This window comes from Giraffa tippelskirchi, chromosome 11, assembly GCF_054371585.1.
Source record: "Giraffa tippelskirchi isolate mGirTip1 chromosome 11, T2T-mGirTip1v1.2.pri, whole genome shotgun sequence".
Lineage (NCBI taxonomy): Eukaryota > Metazoa > Chordata > Mammalia > Artiodactyla > Giraffidae > Giraffa > Giraffa tippelskirchi.
Window position 1 is genome coordinate 63,036,929 of NC_137285.1, and position 21,531 is coordinate 63,058,459.

A 21,531-nucleotide genomic window follows, 5' to 3' on the forward strand; every position below is an offset into this window, starting at 1 on the left:
CTCAGTCCAGAAATCTGAAGTACAAAGTAATTGATGCCTAAAGGCTACAACCCACTGGAAGCTGCCAAGCCCCCCACCAGACAACATGAGAAGATCTAGGAGCTTGAAACAGGAAGACTTGAGAGGGTGGCGGGGGGAGGGAGTCTGTGCAAAGTATTCCTTTTTCCTGTGACATTTACTCTAATGTCTCTGCTTCAGCTCCAGACCCCACAGGGGAAGGTATGTTTTATTCATTTCTAAAATGATCTCATTGAAAGAAAAAACCAGTTGGATCTCTCTGGGATTTCTTCTGTAAGGCTTTTACTTGTAGTCCACCTAACTGCTTAAACAAAGTTTCTGAATTTTTAATAAGCATCTATTACAGATCAAATTCATACTGCTTTCTAAAAAGCCTTTGCATGTCAAGAATGGGAAATAATTAAGAATTTGCTTTGAATAGTTAAAAGCAGTTTCTGTAATGGGAGAGGGCCAGATATGTTCAGTTATGAAATTCTGAATTCTGTCTGCCTGGGAGCTGGTTTTCATTTGTAACGTAGAACAAGATATTCTTGGCATGTTTGGGGCTTATTCCACACAGGATGCTCCATGCTGGAACTAAATCTAAGTAGAACTAAATAGATTTCTTTTCTTAGATATTTTTCCGAAACCGTTTCCTCTCCATCAAGTCCCTTGGATAAAGGCATTCACCAAAGCGCTGCCAGATCTGGGTCTTTTAGTATTCAGTCTGCATTATTCAGCCTTCCAGTGGGGACCTGTTGATAGGTGGTCAGTAGGGACAGGAGGTCACCAACAGACCACAGGGATGAGTCACTCCCAGGGGAGACGCTCAGACCTCCTACTTGTCTCCTAGATCTATTTTCCAGGCCGTAGAGACCCAGGGCCCAGTTTTCTGAATTTTACACATAAAAAACAGCTGCAATACTTACTAATGTACAGTCTGTATTTGGCATCTGAAAGTTAAGACCGATCACGCAAAATTGTTGGCCAAGGTTTAAAGATTGTGAAACAAATACCAAAGGTGAAGTGAAAGAAGGAAAGTTAGTTTAATCCCTTTTAAAAAGAAATGTTAAATTAAGAAAAACAAGTCTAAATTCATATGGCTGGGGAAAGATTGCTGGTCTGGGAATGTGAATACTCACCAAACACATCGACTCCATATAACACCAAGCTTGTCTTCTTCGGAAACTGGACTTTGGCTCTTCTTTTGATATACTCATGGAATGGACCATATTGAGATTCTAAATTGACAGAGATCAACTTGCTTTTTTTTTTTTTTAATATTTATTTGACTCTGCCGGGTCTTAGTTGCGGCATGTGGGATCTAGTTCCCTGACCTGGGATAGAACCCACGCCCCCTGAACTGGGAGCTTGGAGTCTTAGCCACTGGATCACCATGGATGTCCTCAACCTGCTTTTTGTATTTCAGGCACTTTTCGCAATTCTTGATTAGCTTTCAGTCATAAAACCAGTAGAACTAAATTACCAAATAAAACCAGAATGCAACGTTAAACCTCTTGACTTGGGGCTGACCCATTTCCTGTGGGTTTATTGCATCAGAGATGTGTGTCAGGGACTGTCGGTTGTCTTCCGAGAGCCTGGGGTGCTGCGTGCCCTCGGGTAGACCGAGGCGACCGCACACGGTCTGTCCTTTCTTTATGAAGATAACCCTGCTGACCCGCTGGATGTGCTTCGTGGTTTTCTCCATCCTTCCTCCCACTCTATTAGTTGTGAAGTTTATTGCCCTCTGTGGCACAGATCTAGAAGGGCCAGCTCACTTGGCTCAAGCCCATTTCCTCAGCGAGACAGCTAACTAGCTGAGCTAACCTGGCACTGTGATAATAATGATTTAATCTCACATTTGAGCACTTCACCTTTTGAAAATCACTTTCACGTAAATTGTTCCATCTTATCTTTACAAGGACTCTGAGAAGTAACATTTTAGAGATAAGGAAGTCCGGTGACTTTTCTAGGAAAGGAAGAGTTTGGACTCACAGCTTTGACGTCCTCATTAACCCAAAAGCTCAGTAATGGCTGATCGGATGCTATGTGATAAAATAACAGAAGAATTGTGGGAAGCTCTGGTCAAAAAGATGTTTTGTTGAGTAAACAAATCTAGGGAGTGTCTGAAAAAGTAATTTCCAATAGGGACTTAAAATTTAACTCAAATATTAAGTTAAATTTAAGACCTGAGAACATCACACAAGAAACCACTCGGGAACTGTGTGAACGAGATGTGATCGGGTGTCCGTTTATGAGATAGAGATGGCCTGACAATGACAGTTTAGAGAAAGGAGAGAAGGCAATCGGCCAAAAGATCAGTGACAGTGTAATGGTGGGAGAGAGACTGATGTTAGAGCCTAAAGGATGCGAGCTTTTGATGGAAGAGAGAAGCAGGTGGGGGGCATCAGAAGCAAAGGTGGAGAGCCATTTCCAGATGAGGACTAGAGGGAGACAGTCTGATTGATGGGGAGACTGACCCGAAGGCCGAAGTAGGGAACTTGTGGGAATAAAGGTTGAATGGGGAGGGAGGGGTCAAATGAAAGATCTTTAAGGCCAAACAGAGGCATGACAGAAAATGTGTGGGCAGGGTTGGCACCTTCTGAGGAGTGGGAGTGAGTCTCCTGGCTTCCAGTAGTCTCAGGCCTTCCTTGGCTTATGGATGCTGCCCTCCCTGTGTCTTCACGTTGTCTTCCTTCTCCATGTCCACACTGCCTTTTTTTTTTTTTTAATTTTATAAGGACATCAGACATATCAGGGGCTTCCCTGGTAGCTCGGCTGGTAAGAATCCACCCGCAATGCGGGAGACCTGGGTTCGATCCCTGGGATGGGAAGATCCCTTGGAGAAGGGAAAGGCTACCTTCTCCAGTACTCTTGCCTGGAGAATCCCATGGACAGAGGAGCCTGGTGGGCTACAGTCCATGGGGTCACAGAGTCAGACACCACTGAAGCGACTGAACCGGCCACACACCAGACATATTGCATTAGGGTCCACATGACAGCTTCATTTTCACTTCGTCACCTCTGTGAAGATCTGTTTCCAAATAAGGTCATATTCTGAGGTACTAGGGGACTTCAGAAACATATCTTTTGTGGGGAGGGGGGTGGGAGACACAGTTCAACACGTAACAGGAGCCTTTGAAAAGTCTTGAGCTGCAGGGTGAGAGGGGGAAAGGTTGTTTTAGTGAAGAGACAAAGAACAGAACGCGCAGTACCCTGGGGACGAGGGAGAGAGATACAGATGGGGAGCGAAGGCTGGAGAAAAAATTAGGTGAGACCTCCAGACGCATCAAAGGAGTATTTGAACAGCTTTCAGGAGTAGAAGTGATAATCATTCTAGAACGTGGCAGTTCACAGAGCCTTTCTGCTGTGCTGCCTGCTTTGATCTTGATGAGTGTGTCTGGAATCCCAGGGTTCTGGCCTGGGAGAAGGACCAGCGGGGAGGTCATCCACACCAGTGGGGGCAGCTGCGTGTGCCAAATGTGAGGCAGTGACAGGGTGGAGGTACCTACGGGGTCGCTGGGGACCCAGGCCAGCTGTCCTCTCTCTGGATGAGGATTTGGATGTCAAGTGCACGCAAGCTAGCCTCTGATCCGGGAGACGGGCTGAGATACCTGAGGGACGGAATACACGGGAGAGTGGTGGACTTGGAATTTGGGCATTGCTCCTGAGTCAAAAGCAGCAGCGTTTAAAGAGGTAGAGGAGAGACAGCAAGGTTCTGAAGAGACAGTTTCAGTGCCGTGAACTGTAAAGGGCAAGAAATGAACTGGGAGAGAGTGGACTAGGGCTCAACCTAGGGAAGACTTGGGTTTCTGTTGTTCTTCAGTCGCTCAGTCACCTCCAACTCTTTGCAACCCCATGAACTGCAACACGCCGGGCTTCTGTCCTTCACCATCTCCCAGAGCTTGCTCAAACTCATGTCCATCGAGTCGGTGATGCCATCCAACCATCTCATCCTCTGTCATCCCCTTCTCCTCCTGCCTTCAGTCTTTCCCAGCATTAGGGTCCTTTCCAATGAGTTGGCTCTTTTCATCAGGTGGCCAAAGTATTGGAGTTTCAGCTTCAGCATCAGTCCTTCCAATGAATATTCAGGGTTGATGAATTCATTGGAGAGAGCAAGTGTCAAGGAAAAGATGGAAAGAAACAAGATGGTAGTCACAGGGCAGTAAGATTCAGAAAATGGTCAGGGTTTTTATTTTGAAGTCAAAAATTTTTTTAAAATACTGATTATGAATATAAATCATCACCACCACCCAAAGCACCACAATCAAGATAAAGAACAGGTTCTGCTCCCCTAACATTCTGTCCTGCTGAGGGACTTTTTGAAAGGAAACCAGGGTCCATGTAGTCAAAGCTATGGTTTTTCCAGTTGTCATGTAGAGATGTGAGAGCTGGACCGTAAAGAATTGATGCTTTCCAAAGTTGGTGCTGGAGAAGACTCTTGAGAGTCCCTTGGCCAGCAACGAGATCAAGCCAATCAATCTTAAGTAAATCAACCCTGAATACTCATTGGAAGGACTGATGCTGAAGCTGAAGCTCCAAAACTTTGGGCACCTGATGGGAATAGCCGACTCAATGGAAAAGACCCTTATACTGGGGAAGATTGAGGGCAGGAGGAGAAGGGGGCGACAGAAGAAATGAGATGGTTGGATGGCATCACTGATTCAATGGACATGAACTCGGGCAAACTCTGGGAGATGGTGATGGATAGGGGAGCCTGGGTGCTGCATGGGGTCACGGAGAGGCGGACGTGACTTGGCGACTCAACAACAACGGGGTTTGTTTGAACTCAGAAGGGAGGGAAATTATGTTACAGGAGAAAATGATGGCAGTAAAGAATAATGAAGGGTTAACTGAGAGAATGAGACCCTGGAGCCACTCAGAAGGGTTTAATTCTACTGTAAAGGAACACTCCTCTCTTCCTATGGGGCATCAGGAAGAGTATGTACATTCAGGTTCTGTGATATATTTGGGGAGTGGATTCTTACGGTCCTGCCAGCAGAATCATTTCCTGCTGAGCAAGATGTTAAATGCCATATTCCATAACTTCCCCCTTGGAGGTATGATTTCCTATTGCAATTACTGTCTGTAAGAATTACATCAAAGTGAAGGGCAGGCACAGGGCTGGTTTGCTGTGGGCTGTATGCCCACAGTCTGCTGCCACTGAATACTGTAGCAACTTTAGAGCTAACAACTTCATCGTTCTCCAAAGTTAAGGCCTCAGCATCTTTTCCTGTACCATACCGTGGAAACATTTGGCAGCAAAAAAAAGCTTCCATCCCCATAAATGTGTGTTGCAGCCAGTGGATGACTCACCGCCGAAGGGCTGGCTCCTGCAGACATGTCCTCGGGGTGTAATTTGGCACAAGAGATTCACGTCTCATCGTGTTATGCTTTTGGCTCAAAATCACCCTGCAGTGGATTCTCTCCTGTGGTCTAGAGTGTGGCTGACACTGCTCCTCGCCTTTGTGGTCCCACCTCTGCCACCTGATTCAGATGAGGGAGGCAGATAGTTGGAGACAGCTGTTCTCCAACTGTAGGTTTCATGAGCAGGTTGCGGATCAAGTTGTGGGTTGCAGACAGCCTATTTAAAAAAAGAAACGGGGTGGAAGACAGCAGGAAACTAAGTGTGATATCACGAAACTTTTGTTTCAGTGAAAAACCTGTGTCTGTACTGGGCCCCAGTGTAAAATGTGTTTGTACTCTGGATCACTGTCGCAGGCGTGTAGGAGAGTGAGGTGCAGTATTAGTCCCTTACCAATAGTGTGCCCTTGGCAGGTCACTTCGTGTCTTTGTGGCTTCGTTGGAGCTGTAGTCTGTAAAATGGGCATATTAGTAATAACAATATCTGTTTCCTATGATTGTTGCAAAGATTAAAGAGAAAATGCATGAAAATCATTATGGACTACTCGTGGTTAATAGTCCACAATTATGATAATTTCTTTTTCTGCCAAGATCTATAGCCCAAACCTTTGACTCCTACCCAGACCTTTCTTCCGAGAGTGGAACTATGAACCCAACAGTCCAGACTTGAACTCATCAGCACCCTCTCTCTCCAAGCCACCTGCCCAACCCACCTGCCCAACTGCCCCATTCCCCCTGCCCCAAACACACAGACTTCTCGGCTCTGGAATCCACTTTGCTACGAGAGGGGCCATCACTCCCCTCTCAATTCGTCCAGGAACAGAATTCTTAGCCCAGGTCACCATCGTCACTTGCTGGGTTAGTGAGAGTCTGCCCACAGTCGTGCCCTGCTCACCACACCTGTCTCGTGTGTATCCATCCGTCCCTTCCAGGCTGTCATGTCTGTACATCTTCAGTGGCTCTCACAGATTCCAAGTTAGAGTTCACACCGTTCAGCATACAAAGCGAGGTCCATCACGGCCCAGGCTATGATGGCCTCCCCAGCCTCCTCTGTCTCACTCGGCCTTGTGCTTCACGCAGACTGCCCGGTGACCTTCTGCCCATGCGTGCATGCATGCCTGGAGGTTTCTGTGCCTAGAATGCTGCTCCATCTCGTATTCTACAGCTTTTACTTGTCCTTTGGGCTCAAGGCTGGTAGTTGTTTTGGCTGCTTTATTATTTTTTTTAATTTTAAATTGGAAATTGAAAATGGAAGTGTTAGTCATTCTGTCATGTTCAACTCTTTGCGACTCCACAGACCGTAGCCTGCCAGGCTCCTCTGTCCATGGAATTCTCCAGGCGAGAATACTGGAGTGGGTTGCCATTCCCTTCTCCAGGGGATCTTCCCAAGCCAGAGATCAAACCCAGGTCTCATGCATTGCAGGCAGATTCTTTACCATTTGAGCCACCAGGAAGCCCATTTTATATTGGAATATAGTTGATTTACAACATTGTGTTAGTTTCATGTGTACAGCAAAGTGATTTATATATAAATACATATATTTATATGTATTCTTTTTCAGCTTCTTTTTCCATATAGGTTGTTACAGAATGTTGAGTAGAGTTCCCTGTTCTATACAGTAGGTTCTTATTAATTATTTTTATATATATAATAGTGTATATGTTAATCCCAATAGCTGTGTGATTCTGAGAAGCAAACTTCTGAGGCACTTGAAGTCAGTTTATGCATCTGTAAAATGGGAATAGCAATGTCTCCCTCATAGAGTTGTGAGGATTAAATGAATGCTTGTGTTTAAAGAACAGTGCCTGGCACATACTAAGTGCTTAATGAATAAATGGCTGTTCACTGTTTATTTAATATAATTATCATTATAATTATATAACAATATAATTGTTTATTTAATATAATTTTTTAATTAAAACTATTCAGTTTACCTCCTTCTGGAGCAGAGCTTCTCGCAGACCCAAATGTGTCAGGTTGTCCGAGATTAATGTCTTTGCACCAGCTGTTCCTTCTGACCAATTACCCTTCCCGTTCTTCCTGCGACCATCCCTCAGTATTTGCAGATACCTGACAATATAGTAATGATTCGTAAATGTATCCTTGATGACTGAATGGATGTAATTACTTCCTGCCATGTCTCTTTCAGGAAACTCATTCTGTTAACTGCAGCTAGATTAATTCTCTTGGAGTTCTGTCATTTACCTGTGCTTCCCAAATTTCTCCAGTCACTGTACTCTGCTAACATTAGCAGTTAGGACCACCCCCGAGACGGCTTCTGTTTAGTGTTCCAGACTTTTCTATTTTTTTCTCCACCTTATGCCATGGAAAACCAGGCTGCTTTCACTGCCTGTGTGCTTATCCATGCTGGCTCTTTCTGCCTGGAAACACCTAACACCTTAACTGCCTGCTTTTCGTCCCCTCATCATTACCTCTCACCATCCCACAAACCCTGTGAAGCCTTCTTCAGTGTTACTGCATGACAATTCTAGAACCTCTTCTGATCCATTTTTTAAAAAAATTTCTTTATTCTGTTCGGGTGGCGCTGGGTCTTCGTTGCTGTGCGCAGAGCTTCCTCTGGTTGTGGTGAGCAGGCTTCTCATTGCCGTGGCTCCTCTGGCTCTAGGCGCGCGGCCTCAGTGGTTGTGGAGCAGGGGCTTACTAGTTCTGCAGCTTGTGGAATCTTCCTGGACCGGGGATCAAACTTGTGTCCTCTGCATTGGCAGGTGGATTCCTATCCACTGTGTGACCAGAAAGTCCCTCTGATCCATTTTTTAAATAAACAAAAGCAAATTTGCCCCACCTTCTTTTGCACCCTCTGCTATCTGCTGTGGTTTGCTCTCTCCTGGAGAAGGTTGTCGACTGTCCTCTTTTCAGCAGCTTACTGCATATTTGGTTTTGACGGCAAGTTTATTGTGCCCAAGAATTGGGTCTTAAACTTCTGTGTAAACTTTACAGCGCCTGGAACATCAAGTTGCTTGTCATTTCTCTTGTTTGAGGGAATGAACAGAAATGAGAATCAGCCAAATTGGGCCCACTTCCTGCTTGCTGCTTTATCTTCGGGGGTTGGGGTAGGAGAGGTTAGAGTTTAACTCTTGCCTTTGGACTCTTAAATATAATTCATCAAGCTGTACATTGGCACCATGTTATAACCACATTGTACTAGGTGTCAGTAAAGATGTTTGATGAATTAATGATTAATGAGTGGTTTGGTTACTTTTAGAACTACTATACCTTCAAGTCTAGTGTTTATGGTTCTAAGTGACTTAGGCAGAGAAGGCAATGGCACCCCACTCCAGTACTCTTGCCTGGAAAATCCCATGGACGGAGGAGCCTGGTAGGCTGCAGTCCATGGGGTCTCGAAGAGTCGGACATGACTGAGCGACTTCACTTTCACTTTTCACTTTCATGCATTGGAAAAGGAAATGGCAACCCACTCCAGTGTTCTTGCCTGGAGAATCCCAGGGACGGCGGAGCCTGGCGGGCTGCTGTCTATGGGGTCGCACAGTGTCGGGCACGATTGAAGCGACTTAGCAGCAGCAGCAGCAGCAGCAGTGACTTAGGAGCTTACATACTAATAAAACAGAGTAAGAGTCAAAGTATATGACATGTGAAGCTGTTAATACACACATACATTGGGGGGTGATAGTAGTATATGCTTATATACATGTATATACTCTATATTGGTTTTCCCAGGTGGCTCAGTGGTCAAGAACCCGCCTGCCAATGCAGGAGACATAAGAGATGTGGGTTCAGTCCCTGGGTTGGGAATATCCCCTGGAGGAAGGCATGGCAACCTACTCCAGTATTCTTGTCTGGAGAGTTCCATGGACAGAGGAGTCTCGTGGGCTACAGTCCGGGAGGTTGCAAAGAGTCGGACACGACTGAGCACGCATGCGTGCAGCCTCTACATTATCAAGCAAAACGTTGGAGGATCAGGACAGGCTGTGAATGGCTTACAAACATCGAAACCTAATTTTTGTTTTCTTTTTCAAAGACTAGAAGGTCCACTGGTAGTTTGTTCTCCAATTCCATCCCCTGTGATCTACAGCTTCCTGGTTGAGCGAAGCTTGAGGTGTGATGGGTGATCTGCCATACTGAGTGTGGCAGGAGAATGACCTTCAGAGCTGGTCTGGATGCACATGGTCTGAAGCTCAGGTTCTTTAATCCACAAGAAACTGAACCTCCTTCCTCAAAGCAAAAGGGCCAGACAGTTGGAGCTTCTCATTTATTTGTCCTTCTGCCCCTCTTTCCATCTAACCCCTGAGTAACGGTGAGCCTTAAGGTGGTAGTGGCTATAGCTTTTGTCTTTCTGAGTCCAAACAATACTCAGGAACAAGTTAACAAACAAATTAACCAAATTTAGAAACCAAATTAACACATAATTCTTAAGGAAAGTTTGCCAGTTCTAAGTTGTGTATGTGTTTTGATGAGTCCTAACTTCCAAAATTATTAAGGCATACTATGTGGCATAACACATTTCACAATTTATACCCAAGCAGATGGTGAAAAAAAATCACATCTACCTTTACTGACAGTTGTTGGGTTGTGTTAGTTGCTCACTCGTGTCTGACTCTGTAGCCCGCCAGGCTCCTCTGTCCATGGAATTCTCCAGGCAAGAATACTGGAGTGGGTGGTCATTCCCTTCTTCAAGGGATCTTCCCAACCCACATATTAAACCCAGGTCTCCGGCAATGCAGGCAGATTCTTTACCATCTGAGCCACCAGAGACATGTGGAAATGTTGCTGATAACCAAAAAACAACCTCTATGTACTTTTGATGTTGATTCTGGGAGACCACAAAATCAGGACAATAACAGATTATTTATCTGGGCATCTGAACGCCAGGAGCATCCAAACAGTGGAATTATTTTTAAAGAAGTTTTTCATCCAGTTTTAAAAATTATGCCAGTGTGATAATTGAAGAACATTTGCGCTAAGGAACAATATGAGTGGGGATGCTGTGATCCACCAGCTTCAAAAGACAAGTGGGTGGTGGTGTAACAACATAATCCCCTGAATGCAGGGTAGACTGGATCCTGGTGAACCACTCCACTGACAACAAGGTGGTCTTACTGTCAGTTCCAAGGTGGTTCTTGGTCATTTTCATGTTTTGGTAGGTCCAAGCTATGCTAAATGTTAAATTTCAGTCATTCATACACACATGTCACTTCTTAAAGCACCATCTAAAAATTTGTTTTATTGAAGTACTGTTGATTTAAAATGTTGTGTTAATTTCTGCTGTACTGCAAAGTGATTGAGTTTTATATATATGTGTGTGTGTGTGTATTCTTCTTCATATTCTTTTCGACTATGGTTTATCACAGGATATTGAATATAGTTCCTTGTGCTATAAGGGCCTTGTTGTTATTCATCCTTTATACAATAGTTTAAATCTGTTAATTCCAAACTCCCAGTCCTTCCCTCTCCCTCGCCTTTCACAGCCACAAATCTGTTTTATATATCTGTGAGTCTGTTTCTATTTCATGGATAGGTTATTGGTGTCATATTTTTTAATATTAATTAATGTATTTATTTATTCATTCTTGGCTGCGTCAGATCTTAGTTGAGGCATCCAGGCTTAGTTGCCCCATGGCATGTGGGGTCCCAGTTACCCAACCAGATATCGAACCTGCTTCCCTCACACTGGAAGGTGGATTCCCTACAAGCGAAGTCCCTGTGTCATATTTAAAGCCTACATATAAATGATATCATATATATAGTATTTGCCTTTTTCTTTCTGACTTATTTCACTTAGTGCGATAATCTCTAGGTCCATCCATGTTGTTAAAATGACTTTATTTCATTCATTTTATGGCTGAGTAGTATTCATACACACACACACACACACACACACACACACACCCCCCACATCTTCTTTATCCGTTTCTCTGTCAATGGACTTTTAGATTGTTTCCATGTCTTGGCTATAAATAGTGCTGCAATGAACATAGCGGTACTTGTATCTTTTGTAATTATAGCTTTGTCTGGATATATGCCTAGGAGTGAGATTGTAAGGCCCCATTTTCAGTCACTGCTCTTTTGGAGTTGAGATAACTAAGTGCTTCCCTGGTGGCTCAGTGCTAAAGAATCTGCCTGCAGTGCAGGAAATCTGGGTTCAATTCCTGGCCAGCAAGATCCCCTGGAGAAGGGCATGGCAACCCACTCCAGTATTCCTGCCTGGAGAATCCCATGGACAGAAGAGCCTAGTGGGCTACAATCCATGGGGTTGCAAAGAGTCAGACATAACTGAATGACTAACATTTTAACTAAGCTCCAGAAATATTAATCCAAAATAGATCAAATCGGTCCCTAGGCATTTTGAATACTCTTCTCTTATTTCTAATAAGATGGATCTTTAATCTCCATTTTATCAAACCAGCAATTCCTATCTTACAAATTCATCTTAAGAATAAAATTGGGTGTTTAACATAGAACCTCGTACACAGTAGGTGCTAAATAAATGTGAGTTCCCTTGCTCTTCACATACCAGGAACCAGAATATATATAAGGGAAAAGTAATATTCATTGAATGACTGCTATTTACTGAGGACTTACTTATATCTAGACCCTGCTATATTCAGGGATAAAAAGATAAGTAAGACTCAGGCCAGGAGCTCACTCTCTAGCAGGAGAGACAGACATACAGACATTTAAACCAGTGATTGCTGCGAAGAGTGATAAGAACAGCGATAGAAGTACTGAATATGTACAAGGGGGGCTGAGTACCGTGCCTGAGCGAAGGGGCTATCAGGGAGTTTTCAGTATAGACGTGATGCATCAGTTGAATCTCTAGCAAGAGAAGAAAAGGATTCCAGGCAGAAGGAAAGCATGTGAAGGTTTAAAAGACACAGGGAGGGGAATAACTCAGGACTCTCTGGAGGCCTAGAGTGAGTACAGTTATAATCCTTTATAGAGGACTTGTTAGAGGGCAAGCCTGTAATCAGTAAGTGTAGCAAATCCAATCCCAATTACATGCATTGCAGCTGCTGGACTTAGACGTTGTGCAGTTGGTCATGGGTTCTTAGTATGTCCAGTGACCTGAAGTGGTTTGGATGCTTTAGTCACTACAGGGGTGGTGGGATTACAGAGGTCGAAGAGGTCCAGACTCTCTTGTACATCTTAGGGCTCCTGTAAGGGACTGAATGTTTGATCTCCCCAAAATTCATATTTGGAAGCTGTAACCCTCTAATATGCTGGTATTCAGTCATAGATGAGACTTTTGGGAAGTCCTTAGGGTAGATGGATCATGAGGGTGGGGCCCTCATGGTGAGATTAGTGCCCCTCTTCCAGTTAGAAAATAGCTGACTTTCATTAAATTGTTTTCAAGATGGGCTTCCCAGGTGGAGCTAGTGGTAAAGAACCTGCCTGCCAATGCAGGAGACATAAGAGATGTATGTTTGACCCCTGAGTCGGGAGGGTGCCCTGGAGGAGGTCATGGCAACCCACTCCAGTATGCTTGCCTGGAGAATCCCATGGACAGAGGAGCCTGGGGGACTGCAGTGTCTAGGGTCCTAAAGAGTCAAACACGACTGATGTGACTTAGCGTACAACATGCATGCCTCATAAAGGTAGCTCTTTTTTTCCTTTGCCTTTCTGTCTCTTATTCTCCCTCTAGTGAAGTCACTCAGTCGTGTCCCACTCTTTGCGACCCCATGGACTGTAGCCTACTAGGCTCCCCGGTCCATGGAATTCCCTGGGCAAGAATACTGGAGTGGGTTGCCATTTCCTTCTCCAGGGGATCTTCCCAACCCAGGGATTGAACCCAGGTCTCCTGCACTGCAGGCAGACGCTTTACCATCTGAGCCACCGGGAAGTCTATTCTCTCTCTAGTCCCTTCTAATCTGTAGAAAACGTTACCTGCTCCTCTGTAACAGTCAGAGAATCAGCATCATACTGTTCTGTATCCTCTTCACTGTAGAAGCCCCTTGGGCCTGGTGGATGACGTCATTGCTGCATGAATGTGGGGGAAGGAAGGGATCGGTGACTGTCGTGTGTCAGTGGCCTGCAGTGGCCCCTTCTCCTGTTCCCTTCTCCTTTCCTCTTTTCAACAAAAACATGACTGTTATCAAGGAATATCTCCCTTGTTCATCTTTAGCTTAATCGGAAGCAAAATTTTATTTTACTTTTCTTTTTCTTGTTTTCTTTGGCTGTGCTGAGTCCTCGTTGCAGTGTGTGGGCCTCTCTCTAGCTGGGGCACTTGGGCTCCGTTGCCCCGTGGTGTGTGGGATCTTAGTTCCCTGCACGGGAAGGCAGATTCTTAACCAGTGGACCACTAGGGAAGTCCCGAAGCAAAATTTTAGAGCAGCGTGAAATGCATCTGAACTTCCTGCCGTGATAGGATCACTAAATCAAAGCTGAATTTCACATCCATATTTCCTCATTTGGCCTAAATATAAAAGATGATTACTGCCAAACTGTGCATAAGGATCGTGAGGCTGTTTCTGAAAATGTCTCCCTTTGATAAGATTACAAATACTTAAGGGCACGCAACTCAGACAATGAGGCACAACCTCATACTTGGTAGGGTTTTCCTTCCAGTATGTTTTTAGGCTCCCTGTTTAAAGAAAGAGGTTTTACATTGTAGTGTGAACAACTCTTTCAAAGTGATGTATTTGCCTAAGCAGTAAGTATTTTTCTCTTACTTAAAAAAACAATGTCAAATATTAATAACTTTAATAATTAGGCTACCTTCACCCACTGTGAAAGGACTTAGTCTGGGATCAGTGGTATCCTTCCCTCTGCGGCTTCTGGGACTCTGCGTGTTGAGAGGGCTCACTAATTCAGAATACATGAAAAAGCAAGAGTGAGTTACAGAGTATCAAAAAGCTGTTTACTTGTATTACTCCCAGTATTTACACTTATCCAGTAATCATGTAGGGCTTCCCTGGTGGCTCAGATGGTACAGATTCCACCTGTAGAGCAGGAGACTTGGGTTTGTACCCTGGGCGGGAAGATCCCTTGGATAAGGGAATGGCAGCCCATCCCAGTTTTCCTGCCTGGAGAGTTCCATGGACAGAGGAGCCTGGCAGGCTATGGGATCACAAAGACTCAGACACGACTGAGCAACTAACACTATCATGTTTATCAAAATTCAGTAATCATGGGAATGTGTTATAAAGCATACCTTTTTTTGGATTTGTTTAATTATGTATTTATTTTTCGGCTGGATCCTGTGGCATGGGGTATCTTAGTTTCTAGACCAGGGATAGAAGCTGTGCGCCTTACAGTGGAAGCAAGGATTCTTAACCACTGGACCACCAGGGAAATTCCACCTACCTTAAGGATCAGGTGAAAACATTTTCAGTAAGTGACATGAAACTCTTTTCCTGGAAAGTAAGTCAGTAAACTCTTAAGCAGGTTAGGCTGTCCTATCATCTATCTTGCTTATACCATTTCCCTGGCAGATCTCTTCTACAAATAAAGCTCAAAGGTATCTTTATTTTTTTTAAATTGGAGTATAATTGCTTTACAATGTTATGTTTGTTTCTGCTGTACAACGAAGTGAATCGGCTATATCAACTGTATCTTTAGCGGAGGTTCAGCCATAACAAGTCTTTCTGAAGGCATTTTACAGGAGAACCAGGCCAGTGAGACTGTTCTCTGAGGCACGCTGGTCCAGCCAGGGAACTTGTGGACAGACTGACTCTTGGTCGGTCTTCTCCCTGTGGCATTGGAAGCTTCATGTCAGGACTGCGCGTGCGCTGTGGCATCGCTGGGCTAGGACCCTGTCCCCATGGAGTTTACAGGTTGGTGGGGAAGGTGGCTCTAAGCAAGGGTACAAATAATTATATGTCATTACAAATGGTCTTAGTTGTCATAAAGGATTCCAACACAGGAAAGTGCTAAAAAGCAAAGGGTGGGGGACACCCACTTATGATGAGAGAGTCAGGGGAGGCATCATTTGGGCAGAGAGCCAAGCATACAGGGACAAGCTTGTATCTGGGGGTGGGGGGCTCCAAGCAATAGGGCAGTGGGCACAGAGTGCCCTGCAAAGAGCTTACGCCTCCCTCCTGAAGACCCATTTTGCCATTTACCAACGAAAGGCAGCCTCTTCCTCTGTCCTTGAGATCTCAAAATTTGGACATGAGGTAATGAATTCACTGGCTCTTGAAAAGCCAGAAATCATGGAGAGAGAATGCTGGAGGAAGAGCAGAAACCTCATGGCACAGGAAGAAAGGTCCTAGAATGCTGCTAGGAGAGCCCGGACTGTTAAAGAAAAATAGAAATGAAACCTGTTTTTATCATGAATCAGCTTTATGGGCAAGACTAAATTAAGATTAGGTTCTTCCATTTCCATTTCTGGGGGCAAACAAACATGAGTTAATAGCCTTTTTAAAATAAAATGGAAATTTTACCGGGGCCACCAGGGAGCAGAACAAAGAAGGGTTGGAACACACTGGCCATCTGATGCCAACAGCACACTCTTGAGTAAATCTGTGCGTGTACTTTTTTCACTGTACACTGCTTTCAAATTTGACTAGCTTACAAGGCTTCCTGAGCAGTCTATACAGCGGCTAATGATTTAACTTCCACTCTTTTGTGTTTATTTTAGTGTCAGATTTTTATGGTCAAGGTCATTCTGAAGATATGCACCTTCTTAGCTGTGCAAAGTTGGTCGATATCCTCTATTATGTCTTCTTTTTTTTTTTCCTTTCTAGTCCCAGGAGCCCGCCTTCTCTGTGAATCCCGTTCCAACAGGATGTCATGGTTTATTTTTTCCCTGCCCTTTGCCAAGTGGACGGCCAGCGTTTTAACCTTTTAGTACTCTCATCCTTTGTGGCGGGTTCCTATTTCTCTGCTATCTTGGGAACTCCTGCTGTGTGACTGCAGGGCTTGCATATTCATAAATTCTGGACCTTTGACTCTTCAAGCAGGCCAGCTGTAGTATGAGAGCTGTTTGTTATTCTTCAGTATAGTTTTCTATTTTCGCTTGCCAAGAAATACACCTGCGCTTGTATTTCCAGTCATTTCTGTTGGGATCAGTCTCCAGGAAACTAACAGAATCATGATGAAGCCTGGTGGAATCATAATCAAACCTGGGCAGCCTGCAAAGATGGTCCCCAGGTCTGCCTGTGCAGAGAGGGCAAGGGGCAGATGGAGAGAGAGAGGCATGCCCAGGGTCAGGCTTTGCCCCGCTTGCTAACTGTATGGCCTGGGGGGAGTTTCGTCACCTCCCCAGCTGTTTCTTTGTCTATATGATGATGATCTGGAGTGGATGTTGCCATAGGGACCACTGAGCTCCAGGTCCTTGACCCGAGCAGATACGTTAGGGACCCAGCAAATGAGAGGCAAGCATGTTGGCAGGGTCCCTAGGATCAGGACCAGGTCTTTGGAGAAAGATTTTGCTGCTTTCCAACTGTGGGACTATATCGTCCCTCTGGTCCTTTCCAACTGTTTTATATGTATATATATAATTTTGTTTATTTCCTGGTGGCTGTGCTGGGTCTTTGTTGCTGTGTGGGCTCTTCTCTATTTGCGAAGGGGGCGCCACTCTCTAGTTGCAGTGCATGGCCTGCTCATTGCAGTGGCTTCTCTTGCGGCACAGCAGGGCACTGGAGCATGCAGGCCCCAGGAGTTGCAGTGTGTGGGCTTAGGAGTTGTAGCCCCCGGGCTCTAGAGCGCAGGCTCACTAGTTGGGGTGCATGGGCCTCGTTACTCTGTGGCAAGTGGGATCTTCCCAGATCAGGGATCAAACCCGTGTCTCCTGCATTGGCAGGTGGATTCTTTATCACTGGACCACCAGGGAAGCCCTCCTTTCCAACTTTAAATACCTCTGATTGTATGAAAGGACGAGAGTCTTGTGCCTTCCTGCTTCCAGTCACTGGTGGAAAGGCTCTGCCAGGGCAAGACGGAAAGTGGACCAGGATTCAGGCCAAGAGCTGGGCTGATGAACTGAGCCCCCAGTGGGACTAGGAAGTGACAGAGTTTCTGCCCTTGATCCAGGTCATCTGACGATCTATATGACAGAGGGATGGCTTCTGTCCTGTAGAGGGAACCTGTGCCGTGCCCTGTGGTAGGGGAGAGGTGAAGGGAGAGGCTAGGCTCTTTGGCCTCAGCCCTGCGCTCATGGGTGGGAAGGGGAGGGGCGTTGGTGCAGTCAGTCGTGGCCAAGGGTCCTTCCCAAAGCCCAGCTTCTCACTTTTTTCTTTCTAGAGAAGCCTTGCTTGCTTTCCATGTTAGAGAGCAGTTAAAGAGGCAGTTCTGCAGGGAGCCAGCAGGTTATGGATGACTTGAACTATATATATGTCTGTGGCTGGGCCATGCCCCTCCCAAGGAGAGTCCCCGCCAGCTAGATGGTGTTACCATGACGTCCGACCTTGAGGGCCGATCAGCACTTCAGTGAGTCAGGGTTAGTAGGTTCTTCATCCAGTAATGAGAGCAGAACATAGATAACACAGTCTTGTTTTTAATATTTATTTTTTATTGACATATAGTTAATTTACAATGCTGCGTTAGTTTCCAGTATACAGCAAAGTCATTCAGTTATACATAAATATGTTTTTTTCAGATTCTTTTCCTTTATAGGTTATTAAAAAATATTATTATTATTAGCATTCTCTGTGCTATACAGTATGTTCTGTCAGTTATCTATTTTTTATATATAGGAGTGTGTATACTTTAAAGTTTTTTTATTGTAGTAAAAGTCACATAATATAAAATATACTATTCTAACCATATTTAACTACAGTTCAGTGGCACTGAGTACATTGGTGTGTATAGTTTTTAAAAGATGTACAAGAACAGATTGGATTCTTGGAATGGCTTTATAAGAAAGCCTTTGCATTTCCTCTGGATCAAGGGAAACAAGTTTAATTGTTAATTGCAGTATACCTGGAATATGGTCTTTTTACAGCATCGAGAAAGAATGTCTGGCCTGCGAGGAATTTGATATGAACTAGAGAATAAAATCCATCCTAGATCGCAGTGGAAAGTAAAGCACAAAGTCCTGTTTCCATCCTTAGACACTGAGGAAGTTAGGGTGGAGGCAGGAGAGGAGGGAACTAGGAATTGCCCAGCATGACTCGGGGTCTCTGACTGCTGTTTGAGTGAATCATCTGCATTTTGATCTCCACGGGGAGGTTGGGACTGGGCCTGTTTTCTTGCAGGTCCCTCCTGCCTGCCCTCATTTCCCCCAGCCTTCTTCACTCATCGTCCACTCTGTCTTCTTTCATCCTCTCTGTGTAAAATTTAGGGGTGTTGTGACCCTCTGTGACATTTCCTACAGCTGGGTGTCTCTGCACTCAGCCTTGAGAAATGAAGTACACGCAAGGCCAGTTCTCGCATCTGTGGAAACAGCTTGCCTTTGTCCACAAAACACAGGGCAATCCTGTGTCTAAGGAAAGAATTGTCTTTTCTATCTTTGATCTTGGGCACTAGTAAATTGAAGGTATTGTTTACTTACTTGTCTTTGCTTGTGCACAAATAAATTGTGGGTATTGTTTTTCTTTTATGAGATTTTCACTGTCTCTGGTTGGTCTGTACCCTTGTTAAGGTTAGCCGGGCTTGAAGTCGACACTGTGCTAGTATGGACCCGCCAACTAGATTTCCCTTTGAGGCAAAAGCCATGAAAGAGAGTGCCAACCCTTTCCTTAGGCTTGCTCCCAGGTGTCCAAACCAAGGCCCGAGGGCCAGATCCACCCGCTGCACTGTAATGGTTTGGGAAGAAAAGTCAGAAGAAAAATACTTTTCCGTGCATGTGAAATTTACAGACGTTATCAGTGTTTGTCAGTGCAGTTTGACTGGAACACACCTCTACCCCTTCACATCCTGTCTGTGGCTGCTTTCACTCGAGTAGGGTTGAGGAGTAACAGAGAACACAGAACCGTGTGGCCCACACAGTCTAAAATGTTTCCAGAGAGAGCTTTCTGACCCCTGGACTCCAATAATTAAAACCACCACCAGAGTGATGTCTTTTGAGTCTGACTGTGTGCCAGGCACCATGCTCAGCATCTTTCAGGCATTCCCTTATTTTATTCTCATAACAACCCTACAGGGGTAACTCTTCTATCGCTGTTTTACAGAGGAGAAGGAGGGTCAGAGAAGCTGTGTAATTTCCCCCACATCACATCACTGGTCTGTGTCAGAGCTGGGTTTGCACACTCGTGTCTGACTCCAGAGTCTGGAATATCATCCGATGCAGAATGCCATCCTGGTCAGCTGGAGAGACACCCATGAGCATCCTTGCTGGGTCTGAGGTGGAGGCCATAGATAAAAGTTGTTTGAGATCACATTTATTTTTATTTTCATTAATTTATGTTTAATTGAGACCTTATGTTTGCATCACGTAAGAGTACACAAGTCCCTTAAGGATGGTGACTGAGTGTGGACCCCAGGGCAGCACCCAGGACATAGTAGAGGGAAATTAAACGCTAGTTGAGTAAAGGAAGTGGGTGGGCAGTGGGGAGAGGACAGGAGAACAGGGGAAGAAGAGAGGCAGGGGGAGGAAAGACATCATCAAGGAAGAGTGGGGATGCCCCTGGCATTGGCCGTCAGGCCATGGATGGCCCCACCTGGCACCACGCTGACTCACACCGTACCAGATACAGGGTGCCCTGGACTTGCCAGGCCTGACCTGACCCATGCATCCACCCCCTCTGCTATGGTCTGGCTGCTCCTATTCTCCTGCCTCTGCTCCCCTCGCCTCTGGTGGCACTGTGGTTTCCTGGCACCCAGCCCAGACACATTGCTAACTGCTGAGGGAGAAAGCTGGACGAGTCAGTGTTTAGAGCAGGTCCATTCAGTGGAGGACATGAAGTGAGGGCCCCCATTCTCACATCTAGAGAGGATGACGTTCATCAAAGGGGAAATGTTGACTCTGGAAAGGTGCCAAAAGGAATCGTTTTTCTTCTTATCGTTCCAAGAAGGCTACTGAATCTGAAGGCGAGCTACTGACCAATGAGGACTCATGTCCACTGGCCACTGACCAGCAGAAAGTACCAGGGCTCTTTCTCACAAGAACAATCCAGAGGGACGGGAGCAGAGACCTTCTTCCCTGCTGGACTGGCCTACCTGTAAGAGTTAGTGTGAGGACTCACCCAGAGCAACAAAGTAGCACAGTAGCCTCTTCCTCAAATGTGTCAAAGCCAGTGGGAGACCCCATTGCTAAGTGGCTGAGGCTGAGGGAGACTGTGTCCTTCCAGGATGATAAAGTGGACAGAAACATCGTTTCTGATTTTCCATGATTATGCCCACTCTCATTTCTTGACTTGTTTTAGTTGGCATAAGAAGAGAATTCACTTCTCATCCAAAAAATAAATGTTTATTGAGCCCCTACATGAGCCAGGCTCTCGGAATACAAAAGAGAATCACTAGTCATGCCTAAGGGAGCTCAAGTCTAGTAGAGGCAATACTGCTAGTACCTCCACTCTGCTAATTTGTGAACTGACTCCTTGCTGTGTGTCAGGCGCTGGGGTGGGTTCTCTTCATAGTCTAAACCATTCAGTTCTCACAGAAACCCAATGAACTAGGTTATTATACCCATTGTATGGATGAGGAGATGGAGGCACAGAGAGATTCAGGGACTTGCTCAAACTCATAAGTGGCAGAGTGGGGGCTCAAACCCATCCTGGCACTGCAGCCCATGCTCCCCCCCGCTGCCCTGGTCGTAGTGACTTGAGAGTTGAGCCTGTTGTGCGCTGAGCATGGTGCTCAGGACCTCCAGGCTGTATCGTTTAATCCTCAGGACAGCCTTATGAAGTGACAGTTCACAAAGGAGCTTACAGAGGCCGTGAGCGTGAACACAGGGCAAATACGATGTGTCTCCAGAGCCAGTGCCTCAATTACAGCTTCATGCCGACTTCGGCGGTGTGATTCTAATACGGGTGACCAGGGTGGCGTGCGCCTCACGGGCTGCTTAGGAAAATGCTCTCCCCTGGTTACAGGTGTTGGGGGAGGCAGCCTCCGGCTGGTGGTGCCAAGTTTCACCACCCTCAGATAATTCTCCCTGCCAAGGTGCCCAACTTCCTCCTTGAGTACCACCCTTCGCCTTAGGGCACTGAGCTCTAGAAGTCCTCAGGAAACTCAGGCCGGTGAACGGGAGAAAACCCCACCTTGACCCGGCGGCATCTCGGTTGAGATAGCTCAGATGCGGAAGCCTGCCGGCCTGGAAGGCAGGAGAGGCGAGGCGCAGCCCAGGGGATGGGAAAGAGCCGCCCTGGGCGCACCTG

At 45.6% G+C, this 21,531-nt stretch overlaps 1 protein-coding gene across 8 annotated transcripts in view; it reads left to right on the forward strand.

Annotated features, from left to right (window-relative positions):
- TRIM2 (tripartite motif containing 2) overlaps positions 1–21,531 on the forward strand; it is a 179,389-nt gene that overhangs the window by 85,740 nt on the left and 72,118 nt on the right. The gene's annotated exons all lie outside the window — the stretch shown is intronic.